This window comes from Poecile atricapillus, chromosome 7 (genome assembly GCF_030490865.1).
Source record: "Poecile atricapillus isolate bPoeAtr1 chromosome 7, bPoeAtr1.hap1, whole genome shotgun sequence".
Classification (NCBI taxonomy): Eukaryota; Metazoa; Chordata; class Aves; order Passeriformes; family Paridae; genus Poecile; species Poecile atricapillus.
In genome coordinates, this window is record NC_081255.1 from 10,094,026 (window position 1) to 10,106,469 (window position 12,444).

At 44.4% G+C, this 12,444-nt stretch overlaps 1 protein-coding gene across 1 annotated transcript in view; it reads left to right on the forward strand.

The window, feature by feature from the left end:
- The window catches only part of TEDC1 (tubulin epsilon and delta complex 1), a 66,613-nt gene that overhangs the window by 24,943 nt on the left and 29,226 nt on the right, over positions 1-12,444 (forward strand). The gene's annotated exons all lie outside the window — the stretch shown is intronic.

The window sequence follows — 12,444 nt, forward strand, 5'->3', positions numbered from 1 at the left end:
GACTGAAAGTGCTACTGGAGAAAAAGCTTGTAGAATAAATCACTCTAGATAAGTTGGCTGACTTGCTTTTGTATCCTGCCAGTAACCACATCCTGGCCAGTGTCTGCCTGTGGCCCTGCCTGAGCAAGACAGAACCTCTTAGGACAAAGGATATTTATGAAGGATAAAATTCCTACTGTTCTCAATTACTCAGTTATCATAGGTGTTTCAGTTAATTATCTGAAGTGGTTTAATTATCTTCTTTTAATGCAGTATAATACATTTGTTTTAAAAGATCACTTTCTAAAAGTTCATTCAGCGTGAAAATGAAACAAGATGGAAATTTCAAGCTCATCCCTAACAAAATCAATATTTGGAAAATTTCTGCAGTCTGTCCAGACCTGTTTGCTCAAAGAAGATATTCTTTCTGCTGTTTGCTTAAGAATGAAAGTGGGTATTGTAAATATTCCGCACAAAGAAATCCAGGAAAGTAGATTTGAAAGTGGGAGGATGGTTTTATGTTCAAAGCCCCTAAAGTAAATTGCACGTTAATCTTTCATTGCTGAGCATTTCTTGGATGAACAGTTCATATCCAGCCTCTTGGTAAGATTCATCTGTTTGGAACATTTTCCTGGAAATTTATTGTTTTTCTGCAGCAAACAGCCTTGAGTCAGTTTGGGATTTCTTTTTCACTCGTGCTTGGCAGTGCCCCTCCTGTGGTTGGCTCACCTTGCTCTGAAGGCTGTAGTCTTCCAGATTCTTAGCAAATGCCTGTAAAGGTTTGGCAGGCTGGTATTAAAAACTTTCAGGCTGTGCACAGGGACTTTGCAACAACCTTTTTCCCCAAAGCCTTACCCTGAGTACATCACTGATGTGTTGCAATAAAGCTTAATGATACTCTCGGTGTTTGGTTTTGACTGCTTTGGTAGTGAATCATTCCAGAAGCTTTTCCTTGCATTCTGCTCCCTTTCCTGGGTGCCTGCTCCAGGTCTCAGGATAAAATGGAAGGATTTTTTCTGTGCTCTAAGCACTGTGGTCAGGTAGAGTGCCATAGTCAGGAAGGTTTGGTGGGCAGCTGTGCTGTTTAGTTCAAATCAACAAAGTCTTCATTCCACCTTTCCCAGGCTTGAACAGCAAATACATGAAACAAAACCAGGGTGATGACAGAGAGGCAGGTGACAGAAGATGTTTTCTTTAAATAAACTACAAGTGGCCACAGTCTGTCTTCAGTTTCTGGGCTCTGACAGGTGCAATCCCAAACAGGCTCCAGCTCCAGCGCATGTGTGTTGGAAATTCCTTTCTTATGTCGCTTACTGCTTGGACTGATCCAAAATTGGAATTATTTGTCAGTATAATCAGCTGTGAAATTCTTAACCTCTTAAAGCTCTCAAACCTGTTCACTAAAGGAGTTCTAAGCTGCTCTCTTGTGCCTGATTCTAAAATAAACAGGAGAAACTGCAGGAAGTCATCACAACACTCGAGTATAGATGCTTTTGAGAGGCTTATAATTGTCGTGTTGTCACTATTTGAACCTTCTCTGTAGATTTTGTTTCCCCTTACCCTTGTTTTCCAAAAGCAGCTTCTGGAAGTCATATGCTGAGTGTGTAGGAAGAGCCTGGTACAACAAGGTGGTATGGGCTTGAAAAGGCATTGTTGTTTTGAGTGTCACTTTTCCAGATGGATCTAATGCTCAATATGCAAAGTGATGCTGCTTTGGAAAATATAATAAAAGGCCTCTAATTTTCAAATATCTTGCTAAGATTAAGTAAATTATGCATGTTTGAATGGCTTGGTTTTCAAATATTGGTGCAGATGGCAGCACTCTGCCAAATGTTTTCTCCAAAAACTGTGAAATTGTTTTTTTTTTCCAAGTAAATGAGACATTTCTCTTAATTTTACCTCAACTAAGAACCTCCTGCATGGATCAATAAAAAGAGCAAGCATGTTAATATGCTGTACTGTAATGCACCCCTCTTGGTGGATGGTGTCATGAATTCCTTCTCATCCTGGGTGTCCTTTGAAGCCTGGCAGCGCAGAGTGGATCGAAGCGTCAGAAATTCGCTGTCACAGAAGGGACTTGGGCTCTTCTTTTTTAAGCCTCAAGTTCATTTTCATCAAAAATACCCTGTGAGAGGAATTGCTCTGTTTGCATCAAAACAAGAGATGTTTAGTCTGACAGGAAAAGTGTGATAGGATACAGATAGCTGTGAAGCCAAGCTTCACTTTATGATATATAAAAGTCATGCTGCTCCTTTTCTATAGAAGATGCATATTAACTTATTTAAAATGTTCTTTCCTTGGATTTTTGACTGTAAAACACTTTTAGTGCTTCTATGTCCAGGGGATTTTACTGGACATTATTATTCTTCTATCATCATAAATGTCTTTGTCAGATTCATAGGGCTGGAAGTTTTCCAAACCTAATGGTTTTAATTACGTTTTTCTCTAGTGAGGCATGATCAAAACCCCAACTTTTCCTGAGGTTTGGCTGTGGCTGTATTCATGTGGGTGGCTGTGAGCTGCAGGTCAGGGCTCTGTTTGGCTCCTGTGCTGCCTGGGGCTGTCAGTGGAGGGGAGAAGGTGTTATTTCAGCTGGAGTGCAGTTTCCAGAGGCAGCACAGAAGTGCCTCGGGCAGTGGGGATGGTCCTGGAGTCCTGGGGGTCTTTGCATCTTTTCTTGAAAGTCTCTTGCACTTCTCACTCAGTGTCCTGGAATATAGCCCAGGGCACCTCGAGTCTCATGTGCTCTGATGGGTTTTCCCAGCTGGTGGGTGCTGCTTGTGTTTAAATGCAGGCTGGGCTGGGCTGGGGGCTGCTGCTGTTTGCCAGCCCCAAATATCTCCAGGGCTGGAGTTCTGGTCCCTGGCACTGCAGCTGATAGAAGCACACTTGGGACAGCATGCAGGTGATGTGGCTCAGGGTAAACCACACCTGCCCCAAACTTTCCAGGGCACTAATCCTCTCCAAGGATGTGGCCTCATTCCTCTTTCCTGTCCATCAAGTCCACTCACCTTAGTTCTGCACAGCAGTGTTGCCAGTTCTGAAGTTTACCTTGCACTCAAAAAAGTGTACGTTGCATTTGAGTCATTAAATCAACCTTCTCACCAAATTGTTCGTGTATAGAGGTCAAGGAACTTTAAATCAAAGCACCTTAGTCCTTCAGTTTCCTCTGTCTCTTCATATACTGCTTTGCATGTGGAATTCAATCTTAGGAGAGATTAAAAGTTGAAACTCAGGTCATTGGTGCAATGTTGGCAGTGCTGGAGCGATCCCTGAAATTGTAATGAGTAAAGAGGACACATTTAAATGCCAGTAAATCAATTTACTGAGTGTGACAGCAAATAAATAATGCAGCTGTCTGCCAGATGGACATGCAGTGAAATTTATAGAAGGATGTGAATAGCTAATAATTTTGTTTCAGAATTTTGTGAAGAATGTTTATGTTTGTTGATCGTTAATATGCTTTAAAGGTGATTTATTTGGCTTAAGAAACCAAGGTTCTTGGTAGCAAGGAAATGAGAGCAAACAAATAGTCTGTCTGACTTTGCATACATAATATACGGTCAATTCCATGGCCATAAAAGATTCAAGTGAGCTTCAGCTCTCCAAGCAGCAGGGATGGGGTGGGATGGGGTGGGATGGTACAGGCACAGCACTGATCTGCTTTCTGGACTGTTGATTTCTCAGGAAAGGGCACCAATGTGAAGTATCTGTCCAGCTTCCTTCAGCCAGGTGGGATCCATCATTTCTTCTTGGGCCACCTGAGGGGTAACTGCTCAAGGTGTTATAAATACACATTGTGATACTGGTTCACAAAGGTGTAAGGTAGGTTAATAGTGAACCCTAAATCTTGTGGCAGTTTCCATTTCAAACATCTGTCCCAGATGGCTGTTACAGATGGGTGACACAACAGGTTTATTCTCTGTGAGTAACAGCCCGTGGTTTGAATTCATGCAGAGCATTAAAGAGCTGCTGTTCTCTCCAGAACAAGTACATTCAGATTAGGAGCTGCGAGGCTTGGAATTCTCAGGAACGTTGAATGTGCATTTAACAGTTACTTTTTCATGAAAGTCGAGTCTTCAGCTCGTGCACTGGCATAAAGTGCCCTGTATCTGCTGAAGCTTTTGTCTGCAAAGAGAAACCAGTGATTTCAGTGCTTCCAAGGGACAGCACCACCTCCTGGAACGTGTGTGGGGGCAGAGCTGCAAGAGAAAGGTCTGCCAGCTAACACAAGTTATTTGTCTGGCTGCTGGATAATTACTGTGCTATTGCATTATCTCCAGAAATGGATCCCAGGTTGTTCACCCTCTTGGATGAAAATGGAATAACTGTGGCAGTTCCAGCTGCTGTGTCCCAGGCTATATTTGGTGTCCTTGTGTTGGCTGTTTGGGACTTCCTGGAATGTTCCTGGTGGTGACAGGCACTGCAGGCAGGCACTAAATGCAAATAAACATTTAAACCCCTCTGATAAGCTTGACACCGTGTCACGTTATTGATTTGACACAGACCTGTGCTAGTATTTCTGTAATCAACCCTGTTGTGGTCTTGTATGGCGAGGTGAAGGATATGTAACCTTATTTGAATTTCAAAGAGCCTGTTAGGGAGCCATCCCATATTTTATAATGTCCTTCCATCTGTTGTACAAGAAACAGTTCAAGCAACACATTTCTCAGAGTGTAGATACTGATGGAAAAAAAAAAAAAAGACATTCATCCTATAGACTGTGGTGCTGCTGGGCAAAAGATTTAAGTTGGGGAAACAAAGGCTTGTACTGCATGTAAATTCCAGAAAAAAGATTTGGTGTTTAGTGAAGAAATAACCTTGAGCTTCAAGGACAAACTGCCTTCATTGGTAGAAATTGTCATAGATCCATGATCTTCCGTGGTGCTCTGGCAGCAAATTTGGTTTGGTGTGGCCCTCAGCTGTTTATAAGTTTATTGTTTCATTCCCTTGGTGAAAGCCACAGTTCTGTCATTTCTGTCCTGGAATAGGATCAGTATTTTGTGTTGTAGCTCCTGTTCTAATTAAGGGCAGCTTTGTCTATTTGTTATGGTGTTTTACTTTCCTGGAAGAAAAAAAAAACAAAAACAACTTGAAATTTCTCAAATAGCTCCTGCATAAAAAATAATATAGCAAAGGAGTAGCTACACTGGGGCTTGTGAATGTTTGTGAAAATGTGGGGTTTTCCTGTTTTGGTTTTCTTTTTGTGCCAGTTCTATCCAAAATCCCTCTTTGGCCAGTCCTGATGTCAGAGAAATCTTCATGGAGTTTCATTTCACCAGGAGCTGTGCCAGGGTCTGTGTGAACTTTTCACAGAAAGAACCAGGTTTGGAGGTGGGCAGAGACTGTGTTGCTGCAAGTGAGATTGTAAAGGTGGAGAACAGTTTTCCCCAAAGGAGCACAAAGATCTGTGACAGTTCTTGGAGCAGGAGCTCAGAAGAGACAGCCAAGCCCTGGAGAGTCTAAACACAATGAGATTTTAGACTTACTCCACACTCTGCTGGGATTAACTCAGTTTGAATCAGGAGTGACTTCTGACCATTTACCAGATCTGCTTCCAGGGCTTCAGATGGACCTGGACCTTTGGATTTTGGCATTGTTACATTTTCAGAATGAACAACAACTAAACTGCTAGGTTCTGTAGCAAAAACTTTTCAAATTTTTTTTTCCACAGCTTTTTAAAGCCACAGGTTTTGCTGTAGTCCCATGCATCAAAATTTTTACCTGTTTTTTTTAGCAAATTTGTTATTCCTTGAAGATTTGGGATGGCTGCATGTTAAATAAGTTCTTTAATGATTAAATGAAATTAAGTTTTAGAGCTGCTGACCTTTAATAAATTTCAAGGTTCACCAAAGAATTGTATGTTAGGCCCATGGACACACATGTTTTGAAAAGGTCAATTATGACAATTTTTTGAATTTGCATAATTATGCTCACCACAGCACTTGGAATAGAAATAGGAAATGCTTTGTCCTTTTAAAGTGTTTTCCTCTCTTCCTGTCTTTAACTTGCTTTTACTAAACCATTCCAGCATTATTCATTGAAGAACACAGGGAATGTGGAGTGTGTTGGGAGCTGAAGCAGGGCTCTGGGAAGGGGTAGGATGGATAGTGAAGAACCTTTTTGCTCTGGTCCTTGTCCAGTGGAAATCAGGAGCTGGGAGAGGCTCATGGACAAGAAGCCTGAATGAGAGCATTGTGGAAGCAAGGCAGTTCTGATGTGAAGGAATTCAGATTATAGGGGTGAAGAGAAAGCGAGTGAGGCATAAGGGGATGAATATAAACAGGAAGACCAAGACTGGAGAGGAAAATAAGGACAGGGAGCTGTGAATGGGGAAGATCTTGTCTAAAGACTTGAATCAGTGTCTTGCTCCTTGTAGGAGTCTGAGAAGTCACCCTCTTGCAGGAAATGTCATCCTCCTCCAGTGATGGTCTGAGTGCACAGCCTCCTGATGCTGCAGGAGGAGCTTTCACAAGTATCTTTCCAAAATCATGGAAGTTTTCAGTAATCTGAAGGGGATCACCATTTTGGAGCGTAAGGGCTGTTTATCAGGAGCCACGGTGTCTGTCAGAGGGCAGGGTGCCTTGTTTGTGGGTCACAGCTGAAGAATGTGCCTGATGAAGGTGAAGAAGGGTGGGAGAACCATTGGGGGAGGAAGGATGCCTCAGCAGCTGAGGCAGTTGTCCCTTGTCCTGGAGTGCTGCCCGACTTGTGTGCCTTTGGATTCTCAAATTACCCTCAGTATGTTGCTTAAACTAAACTTTCCCTGGTGGGCTGTGCGAGTTGTTGAGCTGTGCTGGGTAGATGTATCATGAAGTGCTTTATAGTAACTTCTAAATTTCCTGAAAATCACATCTTGGAAGTCTCAGTTAAGGCATCCAAAAGCAAGGGAAGCGTTTTACTTACATCTCCTTGTTTTCATTTCCCATTTGTGGCGCGGCAGCAATGCTATTATCTTGTCTCACATGGGTCGTTAGGGAGGATAACTTGTTTATCTTCAAGATAAAAATTTTGCCTTTAGAATGGGATTTGAATGATTTGTGACAAATAAGGCTACGGCTTCCCTCTGAAGAACAAACAGAATAATGTGCCATTTGAAAGGAAAAGGAATATCATGTGGAGTGAGCACCAGCCAGTCTGTGCCCTTGGTGAGACAGATTATGAAGGGAAACAGTTTAGTTGCATAATTCTAGACTTTATACACATGGGAGGGTCAAATTAGTGTTGTTCAGGCAGCTTGAATTCTGGCACTTTTTAACTCTGAGTGCTGCAGTTTCCAACTTTAGCATTTATCCTGCTGGGTTGTACATTAGAGGTGTAAAACAGGCTCGCTGCCATGTGCTCTGAACAGCACTGCCACTGAAAGGCAAGGCTTTTTTCCCCCTGTTAAATGACTTAATGTTTTGTGTTGCTCTTCCAACCACAGTTACTTTAGACATTTTACATGCATGGTAGTCAGGTTGGTGAGAAATAACATGGGAGCTGGCATTAATATTGCAGGGAGAGCAGATCTGATGATGTATTGCATTATATATGGGGCTCCAGCACCTAAATGCAGGAGGCCTGGAGGCTCACACAAGAAAGCTTGAGGGAGCTGAATGATCCAGAGTACTGGGATTGTGATGGTGGTTGTTCCAAGGAGGTTGTAAGGATGGGTTTAATGTGAAAGTCACCTGCAGGCTAAAATGAAATAGACCCTTGATGCTGCTGTGTGATGAGCAGGGTCAGGAGTGCAGGCAGCCCTTTTCTGAGCTGGCTTCTGACCCTGCCAGAGACTCCTGGACTGCTGCTTTCTCCTTGGTGCCCTGGCATCGCTCAGATGAATGGTATGGAGCGAGAACTGCCTTTAAACCTCCCTGAGTTGTGTTGGTTGAAAGATTTATTCTTTCTCTCTGGCTGTCTCTGGTGTTTTGGTGGTGTAATGTCAGGAGCGGAGTGGCTGCTGTGGTGCTGTGCAGGGCAGGATTGCTGTGCTGGGATGGGTGGGGTTCCAGAGCCCCCAGGGAGGATAAACTCTGTTGGAAATCCAATTTTACATCTGTGTGAAGATGCTCAACACAATCCCTTTAACTGTTGTGTCTTCTTAGTGGGACTGCCTTGATCATCTTTAAAATTCAGGATAGTTACAAATCATTGCTTTTCTGTGAGAAGGCTCCGGTGGTTTCAAGCTTGGTGCACTGAAGGTTGTTGGGATTGGAAAAAGCTCTGGATTGGAAAAAGAAGGATTTTGTTCCTTCTGCCTGTGTACATGGGAACCCCATTCCACAGTTCCTGGAGCAGCAGTGGGCACTGTCTTACAAAAGGGGTGATTTGGTGGTTGTTATGTATTTCCCGTAGAATGGGAGAGTGGCTACTGAGAAAACAATTTAAAACAAATCCAAAGAATGCTGGGCAATTCAGATATAATTTTTCTTCCTCACATTTCATTGCAAGGCAAGAATAAGTGCTAAGAAAGCAAAGGAGCTGTCAGTGACAGCATGTGCTGCCCACCCTGTGCTACATGGCAGGAACAAAGAATATTATTCCTGCCTTTTTTAATGGTTCACTTTACAGGAGGAGAGGGTAGGCTGCCATGTCATCTTCCTTCTGAAATGCTGTAGGCAAATGGTTTTCAGTTTGTTTCCTGACATTTTTCACATAAAACTTGGTTTGCTGTAGGAGTTATTAAAACCTCTGGGAAACAGTGGATCCACGTACTCATTTGCAACAATGAGGCAGAACAGATTCAACCCTTGTCATCCGTGTAAAATCAGGGAGAATTACAGAGGTCAAATGGCTTCAAAGCTGCTTTTACATAGTGTCTGCTTATAGCCAAGTTCCAGATCCTTCTTAAGAAAGGCAAGGCTTGGAAATCTGTGGCTGTGCACTGTGGAAGCAAGAGCAGTCAAATTCTGTGAGATAATGTACATCAGGAGTTTCTAAGGCAGACTCAAGTCGATTTTAGAAGGGAAGGCTGAAAAAATGTTTAATATAAATGACTTGCTTTTGAATACTTTGTGTAGTCTCCTCTTGGGGCAGGCAGTGGACCTGTTGTTTTGGGTGAGGAGTTCCTGTCCTGACTTCCCTGCTCATCCCTGTGCTGTTGCTGCTGGAGGTTTTATTTGCCCTCCAGAAGCAGGGGGGCTTGGCTTGCAGATCCTGTCTGGTAGATGGACAAGCTTTATCTGGAGCTATGGAGTCGGTGGAGGTCAGAGTGGAAGTTTAGGTTTGACAGCAGAAAGGAGAGTTAATTGAGGGAGATTGGAGAGGCTAGAAGTGTATGTCTTTTTCTCATGCTGTAGAAAGAAAGAAGCCTCTGCAGGAGCTAAACTGCTCTAAATCTCAAAAGGTGAATATGATCAAAACAATTCTCCTTCCCTGCAACTGGCTGTGGCATCAGATGGTTTCTGCTCCTTTGATGCATGCTGCTCCCAGCTGCTTCTGTTCCACCTGCTCTGGGACAGGCACTTTCCACCTCTGCAGTCCCCTCAGATCCTGCTGCTGGTTCTCTTTCAAAGCAGAGTGGAGTAGCCCATCCCAGGAGGACACAGAGACATGGCATCAAGGAGCTTTGAGAAAGGCAGGCAGGCACAGAGAGAGTGCCTGTGTTTATCACTAAAGGAAAATCCTGACATCCTTATGGCCAAATTGGTTACAGATGAGAAAGGGAGAAATGGAAAATTGTTTGAGCCACTGAGCTCAAATTGGTGTCTGGCTGTTAGTGGTGTTCCTCTGGGGTCAGCTTGTGCTCCAGTGCCCCAGTACCTGGGGACTCAGGGGTCAGCAGTGTGCCCAGGCAGAGGGACTGACTGCATCCACTGTCAGCTGGAATGCTGTGAGGGGCCAGGGCTGGAATCCTGCCCCTCTGGTAATTCCCTTTGAGTGCCATGGCTGGAATCCTGCCCCTCTGGCAATTCCCTGTGAGGGCCATGGCTGGAATCCTGCCCCTCTGGCAATTCCCTGTGAGGGGCCAGGACAGGAATCCTGCCCCTCTGGTAATTCCCTGTGAGGGGCCAGGGCTGGAATCCTGATCCTCTGGTAATTCCCTGTGAGGGCAGGGACTGGAATCCCTGAGGGCCAGGGCTGGAATCCTGCCCCTCTGGTAATTCCCTGTGAGGGCCATGGCAGGAATCCTGCCCCTCTGGCAATTCCCTGTGAGGGCTATGGGAGGAATTCTGCCCCTCTGGTAATTCCCTGTGAGGGCCAGGACAGGAATTCTGCCCCTCTGGTAATTCCCTGTGAGGGCTATGGAAGGAATTCTGCCCCTCTGGTAATTCCCTGTGAGGGCTATGGAAGGAATTCTGCCCCTCTGGTAATTCCCTGTGAGGGCTATGGAAGGAATTCTGCCCCTCTGGTAATTCCCTGTGAGGGCTATGGCAGGAATTCTGCCCCTCTGGTAATTCCCTGTGAGGGCCAGGACAGGAATCCCTGAGGGCCATGGCTGGAATCCTGCCCTTCTGGCAATTCCCTGTGAGGACAGGGACTGGAATTCTGCTCCTCTGGTAATTCCCTGTGAGGACCAGGACAGGAATCCCTGTGAGGGCCAGGGCCGGAATCCCTGAGGTCCATGGCTGGAATTCTGCCCCTCTGATAATTCCCTGCCAGCCTGAGTGCTCGGTGTCCCTGTCCCAGCACAAGGACCAGGAGCAGATCCAGGAAAGCCACTGAGGTGGTCAGAGCTGGAGCATGGACCAAACCCTTCTCAGGGGTGCACTGGGACAGGAGAAGGGGCAGCAGGCACGAGTTGGGACATGAGAAAATCTGACCAGGTAAAACAGGAAAAATTTGCCAAGAATTGATCAAACTCTGGAACCAGATTCTGGAGAAGGGGTGACATCTGTGGTGTTGGTGTTTAGGACTTGCTGGGCAGGGCCCTGAACACCTTTTAGCAGGATTAGAGACCTCCAGAAATTCCTTCCCACCTACTGTTTCAGCAGTATTACCTTGAGACCACCTCCTTCAGCTCGAAGGCACTAGCTTGTCATCAGCCATGAATCATTTACTTGTTGAACTTTTTACCCAATTTCACTTTCCCAGTGCCCCTTCTTGGGAAGGATGCTCTGGGATTTTTTTTTTTTTTATTACTCCAGACAGGTTTAGTGCTAAAATATTTCTTTAGATATTTTTTTAAGCAAGGTGGCCTCTGGCTGCAGTTAGTGTCCAGTTGGAGGGAACTGGCAGCATTATATAGCAACACTAAAGCAAATCATTCTGCCTCATAGCATTATTACCTTGATCTGAAAATTTCCCCAGGCTGCAATTTGTCACTAATACTGCTTTCAGCTAAACTTATCCATACAAAAAAAAAAAAAAGGACTTAATAGAGCTGCAGTTCTGTAGTTGCCATCACCATTTTTTTGGGGATGAGTTATTTCTTAGCACATTTTACTGACCAAGCTTATAGAGTTCTTGGACCTTGAAAAATGATGCAGTGGTTTATCATGGACTCCATAAATTGTTGGACTATGTAGCAGCAGTATGTTAGACTCCTCCACCATAAGAAAGGAAGGTGTCTCTGAAACCCAGTATATCCACAGTGCACTGATTGAGCACGTGGTTGTGACTGCCAGCGGCAGAACTGATGGAGTGATACTGAGCTCCACTGCTGCTTTTGTGCTTTTGCTTGTTTTATGCCATACTTAACGTAATTTGAATGCTGTGACAGTGACAATGACAGTGATATACTATAATGTAATTCCATCTGAGACGATGCAGCTGGAATTAATAAGCTGGAGAGACAAGGCTGAGGTATTTTTTCATCGGTTGGCATTATATATTTTTTTCTTTTCCTGGTGGAAGTGCTGGCAAACCCAGTGTGGGGAGCAAGCTGTCCAGCTCAGGTGATGCTTTGGGTCAGCACAGGGAGGACAGGCAGGCACTGTGGTCCCATCCATGCTCCAGTAAAGGTTGGACCAGCATCATATCTGATGTCTGTAAGCTGAAGATGGAATTGCCACTTAGCAGCTGAGGCTGGTGTGGTGAGAGTTTTGTGTGGTGTATCCACATCCAAATCCCCTGGTCATGCTGTGCTGCCTCTTAATTTTCTGTCAGAGGAGACCACAGAATGAGAGTGCCTTACTTGCTGGTAGTTTTTGGTGATGGAGTCAGAAGGGGTTCTCCTTGTGCAGCCTAGGATCTTATGGGGTATTGGACCCTGAAGGAATAAATTAAACATCAGGAAAAAAAATGTTTGGGTGAGGAGCTTTAAAGCTCCTGACTCATCTCTTGAATTGTGCCTTGAAGCTAACAGTAGCCACTAGAAAGTGCAGAGCTGCTTGTGGAGTCCACACTGTTGTTTTCAGGCCAAAGAGAAATGAGGTATCAGTTTCTGCCAGAAAAGAGGTTTCTCACTCTACTTCTGTACAAAAATAGCCAAAGACAGCCACTGATGTAATTTTTTAGCCAAAGTACAGCTATTGATAAAGGCTGATCCTGAAGTGCCCCAAAACTATGATGATCTTGTGATCCCTAACTGGCAACCTTGTG